An 18,808-nucleotide genomic window follows, 5' to 3' on the forward strand; every position below is an offset into this window, starting at 1 on the left:
ATCTTACAACTACAGACTACCTACTGTTAAAAGAACATATGGGATGTGAACAGTTCCCAGGAATGGATTGTTTTAATTTGTCTGATTTCTCTCAGACTGTTCAAGTACAGTTGGACAATATCCATTATATCATAGACAAATTTTCCCAAATGCCTAGGGTGCCTAACTGGTTTTCTTGGCTTCACTGGAGATGGCTGGTAATTATAGATCTGCTTTGGTTATGTAACTGTATTCCTATTATGTTAATGTGTGTGCGCAATTTAATTAGTATCTTTAAAACCTATACATGCTTAAGTTACTCTACAAGAAGATATGTAAAAGAAATAATCAATCTTCCCATGTTTTCTTCTGTCTGCTACCTCTATAGCTTTTCTCTTCCTTCCTAATTACAACCCTTAAATAGAATTTGTGCTTCATATTGAATTCACCGAGTATCATACCTCCTCCAAGTGGTAAAGATACCTCAAGACAAATGCTGGGCATAGAAGCCACAGGGCATAAATCTGCAAAGAAGTAAAAAGCTAACCTTTTCAAACAATATGGCTTCTCTCTCACTTACCAACTTTACATTTCCCTGTATGGCCCCGGAAGATGACTGGTTAGCCAGAGACGGGTAAGATTCCTCAAGGGAGGAACAACCTAAGACAGGCACAGTCGCAGGGGGGCCATCAGGTGAGAAATTGGGGATCAACAGAGGTGAGGCTTAGAACCTCACCCCCCTGTTCTGAGAGAAATCTTCTGCATACGTGGATGTTTTATTGCCCTTGTCTAGCTTGGATTAACACATAGTCTACAGGCACACACCTGATTATCTACATTTGCTCTCTTACAACACTAAACTATGTTTTCTACTTTTATCTTGCATCTACCTACCACTTCAGCATTTTATTTAAAAAAATAATAATAATAAAGGGAGAAATGTGGGATTCACATATAAATCAAGTATAAAAATCAAACAAATATTCATATTTGACCTGATTGTTTATAATTCATGATGCGTGATCAAAACTGAAAGTTTCTGTGATGACTGCCCTTGCACTGTTCACCATGTAAGAACTTATTCACTATGTAAGAATTTGTTCTCCATGTAAGAACTTGTTCGTTATGCTTCAGAAGATTGGAGACTGACGAGAATTAGGCTGGGGGTGGATTAATGATTGTACATTGAGCATTGACTCCCCTATACAGAATTTTATTGTTGTTAACAACCATTTGATCAATAAATATGAGAGATGCCCTCTCAAAAAAAAATATGAAAAAATAAATAAATAAATAAAGTGGTACAACCATTTTGAAAAAAAGGGATGAAAGTTCCTCCAATCCTATTGTGAGAGAGAAAAACCGGAGAGGGGCAGAGGCCTGTCTCCGTCTCTAAAAATCAGAAAATATGTTTTGAGTGAATGTAAAGATTTTCCATATAGTTTCCTCCTTTCCTTACCATATGCTGAGTCCCACCTCAAAGGATAGCCGGAGGGCATGAAATGAAATCCAAAGGGACTGAAAGATCAGAGATTAGAATGCCTAGACTGCGTTTTTCCCCCTATTAAAATCTACTGGTAACTTCGTAGAATCATCCTATTTTAATCAGTCCTCAAGCAACATAAACCAGCAGGTAGCCCTATTTCAATGATTAAAATTTGGAGATGGAGAAATTTACTGAGGAAAGCATTTAATTTCCTTCTCAAGTTGTGGGCTATATCTTCTCAGTGGAAAAGCTTGTGTGTTTTCAGAAATGCACATGTCTCAGGTGGACCCCTTAGGAGCTGGAGGCAAGCTGTTCTCCCTGAAGTGCCTGATCTCAGGATCTTTTGTATTAGAGAAAAATACCAGCCCATCTGGACAGGCAGGAAGCTGAGTGATGCTCCACCTTCTTGCTGCAACTCTGTGTTGGTGGCCTGGTGCTGTAAGAGCAGCCCTATAACACATCAACATTGTAGAACATTTTGAAAGTACAGATGAGGAAAAAACTAAAATAGAATCCAGCCACTCCACTCTTATCATCGTCATCATTTGTGGTCCATATCTCTCCAGGTCTTTGTGTGTGTGTGTGTGCATGCATGTTCTTGTGTGTGTGCACATGTATATTACATTATGAGTCTTATTAGATCATATCTTACATATTAGTTCATGTGTGTATGTATCTGCTTTTAAAAATGACCAGACAATATCCTGGACAGTTTTTCTGTGACACTCAGCTCTCTTACACAAAATCATTTTCAGTGGCTGCTGCTATGTAGTCCAGTATGGGGAAAAGCCATGGCTTAATTAATTACCCATTCTTTTGTGGTTGGACATTTAGATTGTGCCCAATTTTTCAGTATTATACACAATTCTGGAAATGAACATTCTTTAGCCATATTTGTGTGTATATCTATGATTAATCAACTAGGATACATTCTTTGAAGTGGAATCTCTAAAGCAAAGAGTTTGCAAACTTTTGAGGTGTTTGGGGCAAATATTTGACATCCAGTTGTACCAGTTCCCTTCTGCCAGTGGTCCAGTTTCTCTGAAATGTTCCCTGACTGGGCAGTTTTGGGTCTTTGGCATATCACAGTCTAATTGTAGATGCGACACCATCATAGGGATCCTCCTGTGGGGACTGAGCGTCAGTCACCTGCTAAGATCTCTCTGCCCCTCGCACACCTCCTACAGGCTCTTCTCCCCTCCCTGTCTCCCTTTGTCTTCATTTGTCTTTCTGGGATCACTTCCCAAATCCAAGTTCTCACCTCAGAGTCTGATACCGAGGGAAGCAACACCGGGTTTTAGAAACCCAACCTAAAATGTGTGAGACACACTGGAGGGAGGATCCATTCTGCCTGGGGGACTTAGTCTGTTCTGGCTGCTGTAACAGAACACCACAGACTGCGGGGCTTATGAACAGCAGCAGTTTATTCCTTCCAGTTCTGGAGGCTAGGAAGTCCAAGATCAAAAAAAGGCACTGGCAGATTTGGAGTCTGTGAGGGTCCATTTCCTCATAGATGGAGCCTTCTAGCTGTGTCCTAATGCAGTGGAAGGGACTAGGGAGCTCTCTAGGGCCTCTTTCATAAGGGCACTAATCCTATTCACGAGGGCCACCTCACGACATCATAATTTTCTGAAGACTCCACCTCCAAGTACCACTCCACTGGGGCTTTAGGATTTAATGTGCGAATTTGGGGGGAACACAAACATTCAAACCACAGCACTAGGAGGTCGCTGGTAGTAGCAGTAGTTACTCAAGTAATCATGACAATAGTATTACAAAGAGAGTAACACTGTCCCAGCTTAGTGTGTGTGCACTGTGTGCTAGGCTCTGTGACAAGCTTGTCACGTGTATTAGGCCCCTCCATTCTCATGACTCCACAAGGTATGTGCTCTTCATCGTCCCATTTGAGGGATGAGGAACCAAAGCTTAAGAGGGCCAGGGAACTTGCACTAGACACCTGGGAAGAAGTGGCAGAGCTGGGATTTGGAGTCTGACTCCACGACTCCACGCCTGTGTCCTCAGAGAAGGGGATGGCTGATGGCCCCTTTAAGGAGGAGTGTGGGGGTCTGCCAAGTGGGTAAGGGAGGGGGCCATCTCAGGCCACAGGAAAAAATAAATGAAGCTGAAGCATTTGGCTGGGCCAGGCTCCACTGGACTTCAATCACCAGGCAAAGAGCTTTGGGTTTAGAGCAATTGGATGGGACACTTCTAAGCAAAGAAATGACATGCTCAGATCCTTGTGGCAGAGTGAAGAAGGGTTAGTAATGGGAGAGATGGCAGGGAAGCCAATTAGGAAGTGACTGTGACTTGATTTGCCTCCATCCTGCCATTTTCCTAACTCTCTCCGTGGAGCTGGGTCTGGGCTGGCTGGCAAACGAGCTGAGCCCTCCCTTGGGATGATCCCTTCAGCAATGGCTGTTCATCCTGTAGATGAGCCAGGTTTGCAGAGCAGCCCACACACTGCCCGAACTATAGATAAGCCTTCTCTGTCTCCATTTGCCCCCTCCCCCAGTGCTTGGCGCAAAGCCTTTTCTAGAATTCAGACAATGAGAGAGATGCAGAAGCCTCTGCTTGGTGGGCGATGAGGGGAGGGGATGCGGTGAGGGTGGGGGGACAGTTGTGAGGGATGTAGGTGCTGGAGTTGTGCACATTTTAGCTGGTTGGGACCTAGAGAAGGAGACCTATAAGGCACAGGGAAACCAAGGCCGAGAGAGAGAACCTGGGTCTCCTACTTCTTTCAGTCACACGGCCCCACCATAGGCCCTTTGATTTAGCTTTGCCTGTGGCCTAAAACTGTTCTTTCCCTGAGAAATTACTTGGAAAACTCCCCTTCTCCTTCAAGTCTTTGCTTAAATCTCACCTTCTCAATGGACCTACCCTGGCCACGTGCTTAATACTGCAACCTGCTCCTGTCCTCCCCTGCACTGTGCTCCCTTCTGCCATAGCCCGTATCACATGCTAATACTGTCATTAACTTGCCGTTTCTACCCCATGTTAGCTTCTCAAGCGCAGGATCTGTGGCTACTTTGCTCACTGATTCTCCCAGTGTCTAGAAAGTGCCTGGCAAGAGCAAATGCTCAGTATTTGTTGAACTAACCATATTGCTTGCTTTTCTTTCCTCCTGGCTGCCTTTAATGGCAATTTTCAACCAGTCCCACTGATAATAAAGGGAAGGATACATTTGATGAAAGGATCAATGAGGATGATGATTTTTAACTGAGGGTCACAATCAAATTGCTAAGGAAGAACTTAAGGGCCTGTCAGCCATTCTCAACCATTTCATGACTTACTTCTCTGAAAACATTGGTCTAAGCATCAGGATTTTAGGTAGCTCTGTCCAATAGAAATATAACACGAGGACACGCCTATACTTTTAAATTTTCTAGTAGCTACATTAAAAAGTAAAAATTAAAAGTGAAGCAAATTTTAATAATTTGTTTTATTGAGCCCAACATAGCCAAAATATTAGCACTTCAATATGGAATAAATATAAACATCATAAATGAGGTTTTTTCCATTCTTTTTTTCTTTAAGTCTTCAAAATCCAGTGTATATTTTACACTTTCAGCACCTCTTGATTTGGACTAGCTGCACTGTAGGTGCTCAACAGCCGCATGTAACGAGTGGCTACCTACACGGGCAGTTCTGGAAGGAAGACACAGCCCTTCCCCTCCAGGAGTTCATATGTGAGCTGAGAGCTTCAACTCTGTGGTAGGTCCAAGATTAGAGGTGGGAAGTAGATGTGAGAGAGACCCAAGGAAGATGTCATTAGTTTTGCTTAAAGGGAGGGAAATTGCAAAGGCATGAAAAATCAGGTCACATAAGAATCTATATTCAGCAAATTAATATGGAACATCTTTAGCTTAAACTATTATCAAATGAATTAATTTAACTCATGTCAAAGTTTTATACCATTAAATTAGTAAAAATGAAAATTAATGAATTTGGTGTACTCATGAGTGGTTAGTAGTGGTGACGAGTACAATACTTTTAGAAAGCATTTTGGGAATGTTCCTGAAGCACCGACAGAAGCCCTTATATCCTTTAGGCCATAATCTCTTTTCTGGGAATTCATCCCTAAAAATAACTCGAAGGGAAAAAAGGTAATGCGTGGCATTGCTCATTTTCAATGCTACTTAGGAGCAAAACACTGAAGATGACCTCAATGAACACCAAAAAGGTTGCATCTGTTTGGAAGAATATCTCAAAGAAAATGTTCCAAGATGGGAAACGGTACTGTTACAATGAAGAGGGAAAAAGCCCACCCAATATTTTTATCTATTTAGTGTCCGCAGCTCCATAAACCTCACCTGAGCATTCTCAGCAAAACTGGGAGGGGAACATGGAATGATTTTTTTATATGGTGAGATTATAGTGATTAAACATTTCCCACGTTTTGTTTGTTTTTGGAGAGGGTGCAGAGCAGGGACTTGGTGTGACACCCAGTAGCTTTATCATTCCCAAGGGGGAGGTGATGCCTGGAGAAGCCCCATTCCCGCCCTCGGGAGATTGGGGGTTTCAAATATCTGGAGCCAGTCCTGTCGCCAGCCAGTGACTGCAGAGAAGTCACTTATATTTCTCCTGGATCCAGTTTCTTCATGTGCAGGATAGGAATAACTTCTGTTTTGCTTACATTGCAGAGCTGTTGGTGAGGGTCAAGTAGAATTCTGCTCCTGGGAAATTATCTTACTGAAAGAAATCTAAAGAGAAGAATATAAATGCGTGAAGCTATTCATTGCAGCCTTATTTGTCACAGCAAAAACAAGGGAACAAACGCAAACAACTTCACAAAAGAACCAAACAGCATATGAAAAACCCCGAAACCCTCAAGTCAACTGGAAAGCTATGACATGTCATCAACTGGATGGAAAATTGCATAGCCACTGACATGCACAATTCTAAAAAGTGCGTAGCTATATGGAAAAGTGCTTGAGCATCGTTCCGTGGAAAGAGCTGCACAGAATGGTATCTGCTCCAAAGCACAATCACCTATAAGTATGAGGACGGCCTGAAAGGAAACATGGAAATGTGAAGAGCCAACCTATTAAGATGATGGGATTTTGAATCAATAAAATTCTTTTTTACTTCTTCAAATTTACTGAGTTATAAATGACATACACTAAATTATGCCTATGTAAAATATGCTGTTTGTTTTTGACATACGTATGCACGTGCAAAACCATGACCAAAATCAAGATAATATATCCATCATTCTAAAAGTTTTTGTGTGCTTTGACAATGCATCCTGCCCTCTATCCATCCCTCCTAGCAACTGATCTGCATGCTCCCTCCTCCCTCCCTCCTCCCTCCTTCTTTTCCTTCCTTCCTTTCTTCCTTCCTTCCTTCCTTCCTTCCTTCCTTCCTTCCTTCCTTCCTTCCTTCCTTCCTTCCTTCCTTCCTTTTTCTTTCATCTTTATTGAGGTATAATTAATATTCAACATTATACTAGTTTCAGGTGTACAACATAATGATTCCATTTGCAAATATACACTGCAAAATGGTCACCACAATAATTCTAGTTACCAATCCACCACCATACAAAGTTACAAACATTTTTTTTCTTGTGTTAACTTTGATTTACTTTTAGCAACTTTCAAATATACAACAATATTATTAACTATAGTCACTATGCTGTCCATTACATCCCTGTTACTTATTTATTTTATAACTGGAAGTTTGTAGTTCTTGAGCCCCTTCACTCATTTAACTGCCCCCCCACCCCCTGCATCTCCTCTCCCCTGGCAACCACTGTGAGTTCTTTGTTCTATGTATCAACGAATTTTGTTTTGTTAGTTTGCTTGTTTTGTTTTTCAGATTCCACATGTAAGAGAGATTCTATAGTGTTTGTCTTCCTCTGACTTACTTCACTTAGCATAATACTCTTTAGGTCCATCCATGTTGTCCCAAATGGCAGGGTTTCATTCTTTTTTATGGTTGAGTAATACCCTTCGTGTATATGTGCCACATCTTCCTTAACCATTCTTCTACTGATGGACACTTTAGTTGTTTCCATATCTTGGCTATTGTAAATAGTGCTGCCATGAACACAGACAAGGGTGCAGATATGTTTTCAAATTGGTGGTGTTGTTTTCTGCAGGTAAATTGCTGGATCATACGGTAGTTGTATTTATAATTTTTTGAAGAACTTCATACTGTTTTCCACAGTGGCTGTACCAATTTACATTCCCAGCAAGAGAGCAAAGGGGTGCCTTTTCTCCATATCCTTGACAACAATAACTATTTCTTTTCTTTTTGATAAGTCATTCTCACAGGTGTGAGGTGATAGCTCATTGTGGTTTTGACTTGCATTTCTCTGATTAGTGATATTGAGCATCTTTTCATGTGTTTTTTTGCTATCTGTACGTCTTCTTTGAGAAAATGTCAATTCAGAACCTCTGCTCATTTTTTAATTGGATTTTTTTTTTGCTACTGAATTGCATGACTTCTTTCTGTAGTTTTGATGGTTTCCTTTGCTGTACAGAAACTTTTTAGTTTGATGCAATCCCACTTATTTATTTTTACTTTTGTTGCCTTTGCTTTTAGAGTCAGATAAAAAAAAATCATTGCCAAGCTGATGTCAGGTAGTGGACTGCCTATGATTTCTTCTAGAAGTTTTATGGTGTCAGGTCTTACATTCAAGCTTTTAATCTGTTTTGAGTTAATTTTTGTGTAAGGTGTAAGATAGTGGTCTAGTTTCATTCTTCTGGAATTTTTCTAAAAAATTCCTTTTATGGAAGAGACTGTCCTTTCCCCATTGTATATTCTTGCCTCCTTTGTTGTAAATTAGTTGACCATACATGAGTGGATTGATTTCTGGGCTCTCTACTCTGTTCCATTGGACTATGTGTCTTTATGCCAATATCATGCTGTTTTGAATCCTATAGCTTTGTAATACAGTTTGAGATCAGGGAGTATGATGCCTCTAGCTTTTTCTTTCTCAAGACTGCTTTGCCTATTTGGGATCTTTTGTGATTCCACAGTGGGAAACGAATACAGTGGGTATTCATGATTTTTGGCAGGGCACCTCTGAAAAGAGAATATTATGACCTCCCTCGGTTTGGGAAGATGTGTAGGCGATGGCCACCTGGTTGTAATCAGTCATCACACTTATTTTAACTGTTTACTGATCCAATTAGTAATTTATTCATCATCTGTGATTAAATAATTTTCAAGCCAAGAAAGAATCTCTTGTTTGAATTCCCAGGTAAAGTTCCTAGTGAAGCACTGGTGGGAGATACCTGTTTAAAGGGAGACCCATGAATCCTCATGACAACCTCTGAAGTGCATATTTTCATCCCCATATCACATATGAGGAAACTGAGGCTCAAGAGGGAATCAGTACGCTGGCCAAGGTGCCGCAGTGAATGGCAGAGTCCAGGCTTGAATCCAGGTCTGTCTGGCTTGGCTCTTCACTGCACTATGCACTCTGACCTTAACTTCCTCTTTCCTGAATGTATTATAGAGGAATTTCAAACTCCTTCTGTGGAGACTAGCTCTCGGTTGCCCACTACAGTGCTTATGCCAGGTTACCACACATTCTTTCTGTGTTGCCTGGACATCATCCTTCATTTCCCCCATGGAAGTGCTGCCGCCTTAATTAGATTACACACACTGAACAGCAGCGACAGCTCTTCTGAATGCTGCTCAGTGCCTGCAGCCTGCTTAGGGGCCCTCCAGATTCCTACTGGATGAAAGAAATGTAAATCTGCCAGGAGAGGAGAACCCTCTTACTGTATTTTGAATCTCTCGGGAATTCCCACTCCCTTCCCTGAAATCCCAAACTGATATTTGCAGTTGGTCCTTACTGGATATTGGCAAAGGTGTGTATTGGCCTAGAAATTCTTTAATAAGTACAAGTTTTAAAAACTCAACATCAAAGGCGGGAAATACTTGGTGGTTTTTGATGTGCATGAACGAAGTCAGCTAAACTTTTGGCAAGGGGTGTGACACACACACAGAGACACACACCTACCTTTCTTTAGCAAATATGAAGATTCTGCTTTCCCTGTCCTGAAATAATGGCTGGTTTTAATTCCTGGGAGTCACTCATTTGCTATCCTCAGTGGGTAGATAATATTTCCTCAGGTCTTTTGCTTTGCTCTGCTTTGTAAAACCTTTCAGATAGGTTCCCTGCTTTCTTTTATTGCAAATAGCGCTACAGAAATTGCTGGGGGACTTACGCAGCAAGGTGGTGCAGGAGAAAATATACTGGCTTTGAAGCCGGAAGACTAGGACTTCTCCAAGGTCATGCACCTGTGGCCCTGAATATTCCTTCCCGTTTCAATGAAAGCTACACATATGAGCGCTCAAAATCTACTTAATTGACAAATTAATGTGTGGCTCTGGAATTGTTTGTGCAACCAACTGCATGTGAATCTGAGAGAGCGAGGGCATCAGAAGGGCAAACGTCTGGGATATTTTAATATTCAGTATTTCCGGACTCAGCAGGCAGCAGGCTAAATCTGTTCACTGATGGGCAGGCATGAATTATGAAACCACTCACGTTGGTTGAGAGGTTGCTTGGAGCTGGGGATGTGTCGCCACTGGTGTCTCCTCAAGCTGGCTGGGGGAGGGCTCACTCTCCAGTCAGGAGGGAAGGTAGAACATGGACTGGTGAGATCACACGGCAGGAGCGGCCCTCGTGCCAAGGGACCAGCACCAGCGGGAGTCAGAAAATGGAAAACCCCACGGAAGGCCCAGCTTTCTGGAGGCTGGCGGCCGAGGTTGCCCCCTAGTGGCTGAAGTTCGAGCGTCCCGGGGACTAAATGCGACCTTCCTGCCTTGGGACCTGAGGGCTCCTCCCACGATAGGGGCCTGGCAGGCTGCGGGGCCCCAGTGTGAGGCTGGGGGCTGGGGGCCAAAGTCTAATAGTCACAGTGAGAAAACTGAAGGCTAGGGGCTGATGGTGGTGGACTGTGTTCAAGGGCCAGGGGGGTGAAGGAGCCAATCCTCAGGAATTATACTTAACACATCAGTAATAATCGTTTATGGATGATCTGTGTTTGAGTTGGTGCTAAGGACCTTGCATTTATTTTCCTAATTCTTCATAACAACCCTACTCATTAGATAATCATTATTTCCACATTTACAGATGAAAGGCAAAGAATCCAGTATCACCATTACCATATGTGTGGCAGTTAACAGTTATGTAATACTTAGAGCAACACAGGCACTTTACAAACCTCATTTCATGGAATCTTCACACTTATTTTAGGAGGTAGGCTTTATTATTCTTATTTTCATTATTTCCATTATATCATTGAGAAAACTGAGCTTTAGAGAGGGTGTGTATCAGCTAGCTTCCACAATGTGGTAAAGCATCCCCAAATTTAGTGGCTTGGGACAACCCTAATTTAATTTTTAAGGCAGTGTGTTGGCAATTTGGGCAGGGTTCTGCTGGGTGGTTCTTCCGGTCTTAGCTGGTCTAGTGAGAACATTGTGCATCTACGGTCAGATGCTGGTCAGTAGGCAGCTCTGCTTTAGGGGATTGGTTGGTTGTGGGCTGGGGTAATGGTGGAGACTGGTCCACATATGTCTCATCATCCAACAGGCTAGCCTGGGCTTGTGGCTGGGCAGGGGTGAGAGAGACAGAGAGAGGAAACATGTAAGATTTCTTGGAGCCCATGCTCAAAATTGCAACAGTGTCACCTCTACTGTTTATTGGCCAAATCAGGTCCATAACTAGCCCAAAATCAAGGGATGGGGGAATATAGACTACTGATGGGAGGGTCTGTGAAGTCACAGAGCAACGAGTTAGTGTAGATACAGGGAGAGGGGACAACTGGAGCCATTTTTTTCAGTATCACTGGGTGGATAAGGGCAACAGGTCTGGGTGGGGTGGTGTTCTCAGGCAGGAAGGACAGAATGTGCAAAGTCCCCCAAAGACTTCTAGGCAGGAAAGTAGGCTAGTATGCCTGGAATTCAGGAGGAGGATGGTAGGGGAATGAGAGAGGAGTGCTGTTCTGACCAATCCTCACAGCAACCCTTGAAGCAAGAACTGTGGTTACCTCCCCTCTGTGGGAAACTGTGGCATGGTGTGGGTGGACAATAACCTACATCATATAGCTGGAAGCAACAGGGCCAGGATTCCAGCCCAGGGCGTCCAGCTATGAAGCCCATGTCCCGAATCACTTGCCACACTGCTGGTACCACAACAGGTGGAAGAAAGAACATGGGAAGGAAGGGTTCTGGTGCAGAGTGAGGGCTGAGAGCCCCAACTCCTTTCCTTAGAGGCCTGGAGATCATAAGGTAGAGATTCCTCGTCACACCCTATTTGCCCAAGAGTAGGACAGCTTGTTTCTGCTGGGATGTGGGAAGGAAGCTAGCTTTTCTGACTCTGTAACTCTATAAATGTGTGCACAATAGTGTCAAGTGTGTTCACTATGATACTTTTGTTTTTAAGCAACTATAACTGATTCCATCTAGCTCAACTTTAAAATGAAGTATTTCTTAGGCAAGTGCTGGAATAGCTCACAGAATCAGTGTTAGGAAGGGTGAGAGCTAGACAAGCCCCTGGGACCTCAGTGGCAGGAGTCTGTGGGCTCACTTTCTGGTTTTCTGTCAGCCAAATGGCTCAGTTCTAAAGACTACTCAACACTATGTCTTTTTGTTTATGTCCTGACTTGCCATGCGAATTTGGCAAAACTTGAGTTACCAAGTTATGCTTTCACATTGGGCAAATAGGATGTGTTCTGGGGAACAGAGACATGAGTGTAGGCAAGGCCACCAGCAGAATCACCATGAGCCACCCAAATCAGAGTCCGCACAGCAGTGGGATTCATCCTAAGCACCACCACCTCCATCCATCTGGACAGTTTCAAGGACACATCTCTTCCCAAGGAAAGGACTATAGCCTACCTCTTCCAGGGACCCTAAAGTTCCAGGGATTCTGACCAAACTCACATCCTGAAACTTTGCTGCAGACACAAATTCTCAGAAAGGGCATTTGAAAATGGTTTTACTAATTGCATTTATTTATTAATTGCACTTTTTGAGTCCAGCAAATAGTTTTCATTAAATTGTAACAACTGAAGACAGATGACATCTTTAAGCTCAAGCACTTTTTCCATGCAAACATGCAATAGTGCTTTTCAATCCTGACTTCCTAAATGATCAGGTTATAAAATATTTATTAGTGGTTCAAAGGCATCACTTTTGTGGATTTATTATCTTCTTTAAGATAGATGTCAGGGCCAGCAGCTCTATTTAGTTGAGTTCACAGCATGATATTCAAAGATGCTTCCTTGTATTTGGTGAGGGGTGAAGCTGGGCTTAGCAGGTGGCCAGATCCTCTTCTGAGCTTGATGTGTGATTTGCCCCAGCACTGAAAAAGCCACTTGCACAGATTAAGCGAAATCCTTAGTTTTCAAAAACGAATCAGCTACTTAAATTTCCAGATGGAAGCTTCTTATACATGGGCACAGTTGGCTTCTATGTAAATATTTTATAACACCAATCATTCTGGCTCTTGACATAAATATAATTTATGTGGAAATGCAATTTATTAGGTGAGTATTTAGGTTGGGAATTTAAGACCCAGATACTCAACAGGCCTGGATTTTCCACCAATCAATTCATGATATGACCTTGGACAAGCACCTCAGCATCTCTATACTTTGTTTATTTCAGTACCTCCAACTGAAATTGAAAAATATCTGTCAGGAATGTGTTCAGCCAAAATAATGGAAAAATAAGGGGTTTATTTTGCTAGTGTGACCAATCAAGAGGCAGGGAGTCAAGAGTTGGGATGTTATTTGGCATCAAGTCTCCTTCTCTGGTCCTTGATCAGCCTGTGGCTTTTGTTCTGATAGTGGAAAGATGGCTGTTGTACAAAGGAAGAAGATGGTAAGGGAGGATTCCCAGAGGCCCAGAGCCCTCCTCTGAGCTCCCAGGGGTGTTGGGCAGTGCAGAGACTCTTCCCTGATGACACCATCCATCCTTCCTAGGTTTCCTGGAGCAGAGCTGTGGCAGTCCCCCTCCCTTTATGGCTCTTCCCTACAACACGGTGCAAGATCACTTCCTCACTCTTGCCCCATCGGCAAACTCCGAGCAGGTCACCTGCGGTGACTTGAGGGAAATGGAGCAGGAGCCAACTGTCCCCAGCTCTCAGGAGCAAGCAACATGGATCAACTGGGTCCTGCAGAAGGAGCAACACTGTAAATAGCCAAACACACAGTGTTGGGAGCCAGATTGCTGCCTTTGCATCACGCCTTTTCACTTCCTGGCTATGTGACCTGCAAGCTGATTGCTCTACATCTCAGTTTCTTCATCTGTAAAATGGGCAGTATTAATAGTATCTATGTCATAGGGCTGTTTTGAGAATTTCCGTATGTAAAGCATTGAGCATGATGCCCACCTCATTGCTCACATCTGTGCATGCTGAGGTCAGCTCCTGAGGGTCTGCTGTTTCAGACATCCTTGTGATTAATTTGCTTTTATAGATTCATTCTTTTGAATCTTGAAAGGCAAGTCTCCTTGGGTTGTTCTTAAGTTACTATTTATTTTAAATGAATCCTATATTTATCAGTTAATGCCTTGGTCTCTGCTGTTAAAGCAGAGCAAGAAAAATAATGGCTAATATCTCAGCTCTTCCTCTTCTGCCTTTCTAAAATACAGATTAACAGGATAGTGTGACCTTTGCCTCTTGGATCTGTCAGTAAGGTGGCCCTCGGAATAGTCGACTTAGGAGGGATGGGTTAGTAAAGAGTGAAGATCACTTTGTTTTCTTTACATTTGAGGCTAAGCCTGCAGGCTTTAAATCCACTATCTTCTTTGGCGTCAAGTCTTTCCATACCTACATTTCAGTCATGCATGTATATGCTTGCATATTGGGGGAATGTGTTTCTCAGAGATCCTGGCGGGCTCCAGGGGGACCACCTTCCACGTGCTGCTTTTAGTCCTGTCTCAGCCTGCAGTCCCTGCCCTTAGGACACTGCCAGGGACGAAAGCTGGGGGTTCCAGCCCCGCCTCTGCCATTGCCTCAGGCCAGGAGGTTTGGGTAAGTCACTCCCCCATCTGGGCCTTCATTTCCCTTTCTGAGAGATGATCTCTAGAGTCCCTTCCAGCTTTACAGTTTCCTAATATTTATTGAAAGATGTGTTTGGACTTTGGAAACACAGCACACTTGGGAGATCTTCTGAAGTTTTCCTTTTGAGGATTGCCTTAGTTTACAGGGCATCTTCTTGCTGCAGAATCCTATCAAGGAAGCAAAGACTGAAGTTCCTTTTCCTTCCTCAAATGTGATGCTTAAGTAAAATTCTGTTTCACGGAGTAGAAACACGGAGGAGTAGAAATGGATAGGGATTCTCCTGTTGGAGCAGTCCCAGAGGAGGCTGTAAGCAGCAGGATATCCCTTCAACCAGATGGGCCGCAGAGCTCAGAGAGCCAAGCAGTCAGAGGATAGGGAAATCAGCGGCAGAAATGAGGAAAGGCTGGTTGTTGTGACGGTGGTTTATTCTCACAGCTGAAGATAGTTGCCTGGAGGCCAGGAGAAGGGGGAGGAGATAAGCACGCTTGGAGGCTCTCAAACACTAGCTGGCAGGCTCTGACATTCCAAGTCACAGTTCAGGTCTGATGGGAAACCGGTCCAGTGAGCTGACTGGATGAGAGCAGAGCCAACCTCAGGGAATGCTGTGACGGGGCAGGGTAAGCTGCTACTCCATCCCCTTCTGGTGGCTTGGCTTCATTTCTCTGGTGCAAAAGCCTCAGCTGTCCCTGGCTGTTCCTGCCCCCAGGCCCTTCCCTCCATGCCAGACCTGGGCCGGTCTTGATTTATCCAGTGACTTTGCTTTTGATTTTTTTTTCTGCCCCCTTTCTCCTCATTAATCTTGTTAATATTTTCCTCGGCAGATGGCATGGTAGGGTAGAAAGAATCACGGCCTTTGGACTCAGTCTTGGATAGCAATGTGGGTCCTTTGGCTTATAACAATGGGGACTTGGGTGAGTTACTTGATTTTCCTCAGCCTTAGTTTTCTTACCTCTGAGATGGGTGCAATTTGTAATATATAGCATTATTGAGAGAATCAGATGACATATAAAGTGTACCTCCAAAGAACCCCCCCAAGAAACGTTATTGCTTCTTTCCTGTCCCATCTTACCTTACCTGCCCATTAGAATCTGGGGAATTTAAAATATGTGCAGATGCCAGGGGGCCACCCCACCCCTCACTGGGAATCGTACTCTAAAAGCTCCTCGGGTGACTGTGTGAGACTCCCCCGGCCCTGAGGCGCTGCTGTTACTGTGCTCAGTGTTTCTTCTATTCCCATCCCACCGGACCTGACTCCCAAAGTCAAGCTGTCTCCCGTGTTCTAATCTGACAAATAGGGGATGACTCAGGTTGTGTGTGCTGGATTCCTCCCCTGTGTCCTGGATATTTGTTTTTGTTGGTGCCTTGACAGGAATAGGGCCATATTCTCTTCTGGCTCTAAAGTGAGGGGAGAGGGTGGATAAGATTTTCTGAAATGCTGTGGCAGAGATCACCGGCTGAGTAGGAGACATTCTCTGGGATGCTGGCTGAGCATCAGAAGGGTCAGGTAAGACTGGTGAGCTGGCTGGGCAGATTTCCTGTCCTTCCTCAGCAATGCTGAGGCAGGAAACCAGGCAGCCAGGCTGGGGCCACCTGGGTGAATTTAGAAATCAGGGGATTGGTGATTCCTAGGTGCTGTGGACAGCAGGCTGCACCTGTGAGGTGTGGTCTGGGAAGAGAGGCAGGTGTTCGTGAATGAAAATGGCCTCTGGGGTTACTCCTTTCCTTCTTGGTTACATCTCGCGAGAGACTGCTCGGGGTGGCTAGGTGGCTGGTGGTCATCAGCAGATACTCCTGCATAGCCCAGAGCTGCTGCCGCTCTCAGCCTGAGGGCCTTCTCCAACCACGAGAGCTTGGCCCTTGCCAGGTGGCAGCCTGGAAATATTGGGAAATTAATGGCATTGGTGCCACCTCACAGGAGGGACAGAAGATGGTGGGTGAACACACCAGCTTCCCTGCCCCTTGGGGGGACGGTCCTAAGGCATGCTCTGCAGTTTCTCAGGGTGTCTCCTGGGAGATTGGGCCCCAGATTCCCACAGTGACAGCACCCTCACCGTGAGCTCTTTGCTGAGTTTCCTCCCTTCCCTGTCTCCCCCACCACTCCCTCGATATCCTTCCTGGGATCACCTCACAAGTAAGCTACTTGGACCCCAATCCTTGTCTCAGGGTCTGCTTTTGAAGGAAAACATCTATCTTTCATCAGCCTTTTCTTATTCATAGGAGTTTTACGTCTCTGGTCACACACCCATCCTGTGAGGCTGATCTGTCAGTATTCTCCGAGGATACGTTGCAGAGCTCACCACTCCATGTCTTCATTGTTTTACACACATCCGTCCTTCTGGAGCCTTCGTGGGTAGGAAGAGGAAGGCAATCATGGCAAGCGCAGTGTTTTCCAATCTACGGGTTGTGATCCATGAGGGTGGCACAGCATCCATTTTTTAAAAATGAAAGGAAGTGGATATGACACATCAGAGTGTACCACACATTGTGAGGGTACATACTGTTAGGTGAAAATTTCATTTCAGTTGTATGTGAATATATTCACATGTTGGCAAAATATATTTCTTATCATGAATCAAGGTATAAAATGCTGGAAGCCACTGCAGGGGTGGGTCTCTGTGGTCTTTGTCTCCTCAGGATCTGTTCTTCCCTTTGCCTCCATAAACAGAGCCTCAGTCGTCCTTCCAGCAAGGAAAGGAGACAACGCCCGTGATAGCACCTAGTCTGGGTGGGACCGCTGATCAAGGGATTCCATCATTCCTCGGTCGGAAGATGGTCGCCCAGCTCAGCAGGCCATGAGACGATTGTCCCAGGGAACTTGGATGGAGAGAGGACACACACAGGGACTGAAACTAGTTGAACTCACTTCCTTCAACGGGGATACCTGGAAGTTAACATCCGTATTTTTTCCTGGTATCTAGATTTTTGAACCACCTTGATTTTTTTTTTCTCCCTTCCAAGATTTGGTCATTCAGCCGTTGGGTTGGTTCTGTGAAGTGTCTGCAGACCACTTTATTTGGTTACCCTTAGGTAAGTGAAGCTGTTTTCTGTTGCTAAAACCAAAGAGCCCTCCTATACCTGAGGGCTTTGTGGTTAATTTCAGTACTTTGTGCCTGTGTAACTGGAAATTTACTTAACTGTTCTGAGCTTCAGGCTTCTCTCTTGTAAAATGAGGAATGCTGGATAGGAGGGCATAGATCATATATATATGGCCGCTGGCTCTAGACCCTCAGTTAATGGCAGCTACTACTGGGGATCAAATTTTAATCATCTTTGTTTGCTAGTGATGTTCTTCCACTTATTAAATATCTGTGGAGTGAATGAATGAATCCACCTGACAATGTGGATTTTTCACAACTAAAATCCACACCTGAATTTATTAGATATTGTTTTGAAATAGCCTTGGCTATTGAACATGTGATTTATTGCTCATAAACTTAATATGAGAAAAATCTTCATTACCTGGAGGTAGGCATAGAGTTCTTCCTAATGATACCAAAAGCATAATCTATAAAAGAAAAATTGATAAATTTGGATATCATTGAAATGTTAAGAGAATAAAAAGACAATGTAGAGACTGGGAGAAAATATTTTGCAAATCACGTATCCAACAAAGGGCTAGTATCTAGAATATATAAAACTTTTAAAGCATATAACCTAACTTAAAAATGGGCAAAAGACTTACAGGAACATATTGCCAAAGAGGACACATGGAGGACAATGAGGCACATTAAATGGTGTTCAGCATCATGAGTCATTAGAGAGAAACAAATTAAAGCCATAAAGAAATACAACTAACTACACACCTATCAGAATGGCTAAAATAAAAATGTTGGCAGTGCCAAGTGCGAACAAGGATGCAGAGCAACTGGAACTCATCCACCCACATTGCTGATGGGACTAAAAAATGTCTAACTACCCTGTTAGACAGTTTCTTATAAACACACACTTACCATATGGTCCAACAGTCCCCCTCCTGAGGAGAGGAAAACTTCTGTTCACAAAAACCTGTACATGTATATAGAGCAGCTGTGATCATAATCATCCCAAACTGGAAACCACTCAAATATGTCCGTCAGTTGAACAGATATACGGACTGTGGTATATCCATGCAATATAATAAAACTCAATAATAGCAAGGAATGAACAATTGATGCACACAGTAAACTGGATGAATCTCAAAGGTATTATGCTGAGTGAAGGAAGCCAGCCTCAAAAGCTTCCAAGCTGGATGATTCCATTTTAGGAGGGTTAGGGGAGGGGGGAGGGGATGGCAGTAGACAGGAAGCACCAAGGAGTTCTTTGTGGGTGATGGAACT

The 18,808-nt window shown here is 43.6% G+C and overlaps 2 long non-coding RNA genes across 17 annotated transcripts in view; both read left to right on the forward strand.

Moving 5' to 3' along the window:
• Window positions 1-6,857, forward strand: part of LOC118969998 (uncharacterized) — a 49,092-nt gene extending 42,235 nt beyond the window's left edge. The window contains exon 3 of the long non-coding RNA XR_005057806.2: window positions 6,106-6,857. This is a non-coding gene — a long non-coding RNA (uncharacterized lncRNA). The remainder of the gene's footprint in view (window positions 1-6,105) is intronic.
• Window positions 6,858-14,069: 7,212 nt separating this feature from the next.
• LOC108390496 (uncharacterized) overlaps window positions 14,070-18,808 on the forward strand; it is a 76,097-nt gene continuing 71,358 nt past the window's right edge. For 15 of the 16 annotated variants that reach the window (XR_012128449.1, XR_012128450.1, XR_012128447.1 and 12 more), the window contains exons 1-3: window positions 15,116-15,996; window positions 16,710-16,865; window positions 17,158-17,519. This is a non-coding gene — a long non-coding RNA (uncharacterized lncRNA). The other variant, XR_012128456.1, reaches the window with a different exon arrangement.

This window comes from Manis javanica, chromosome 2 (assembly GCF_040802235.1).
Source record: "Manis javanica isolate MJ-LG chromosome 2, MJ_LKY, whole genome shotgun sequence".
NCBI classification, from domain to species: domain Eukaryota; kingdom Metazoa; phylum Chordata; class Mammalia; order Pholidota; family Manidae; genus Manis; species Manis javanica.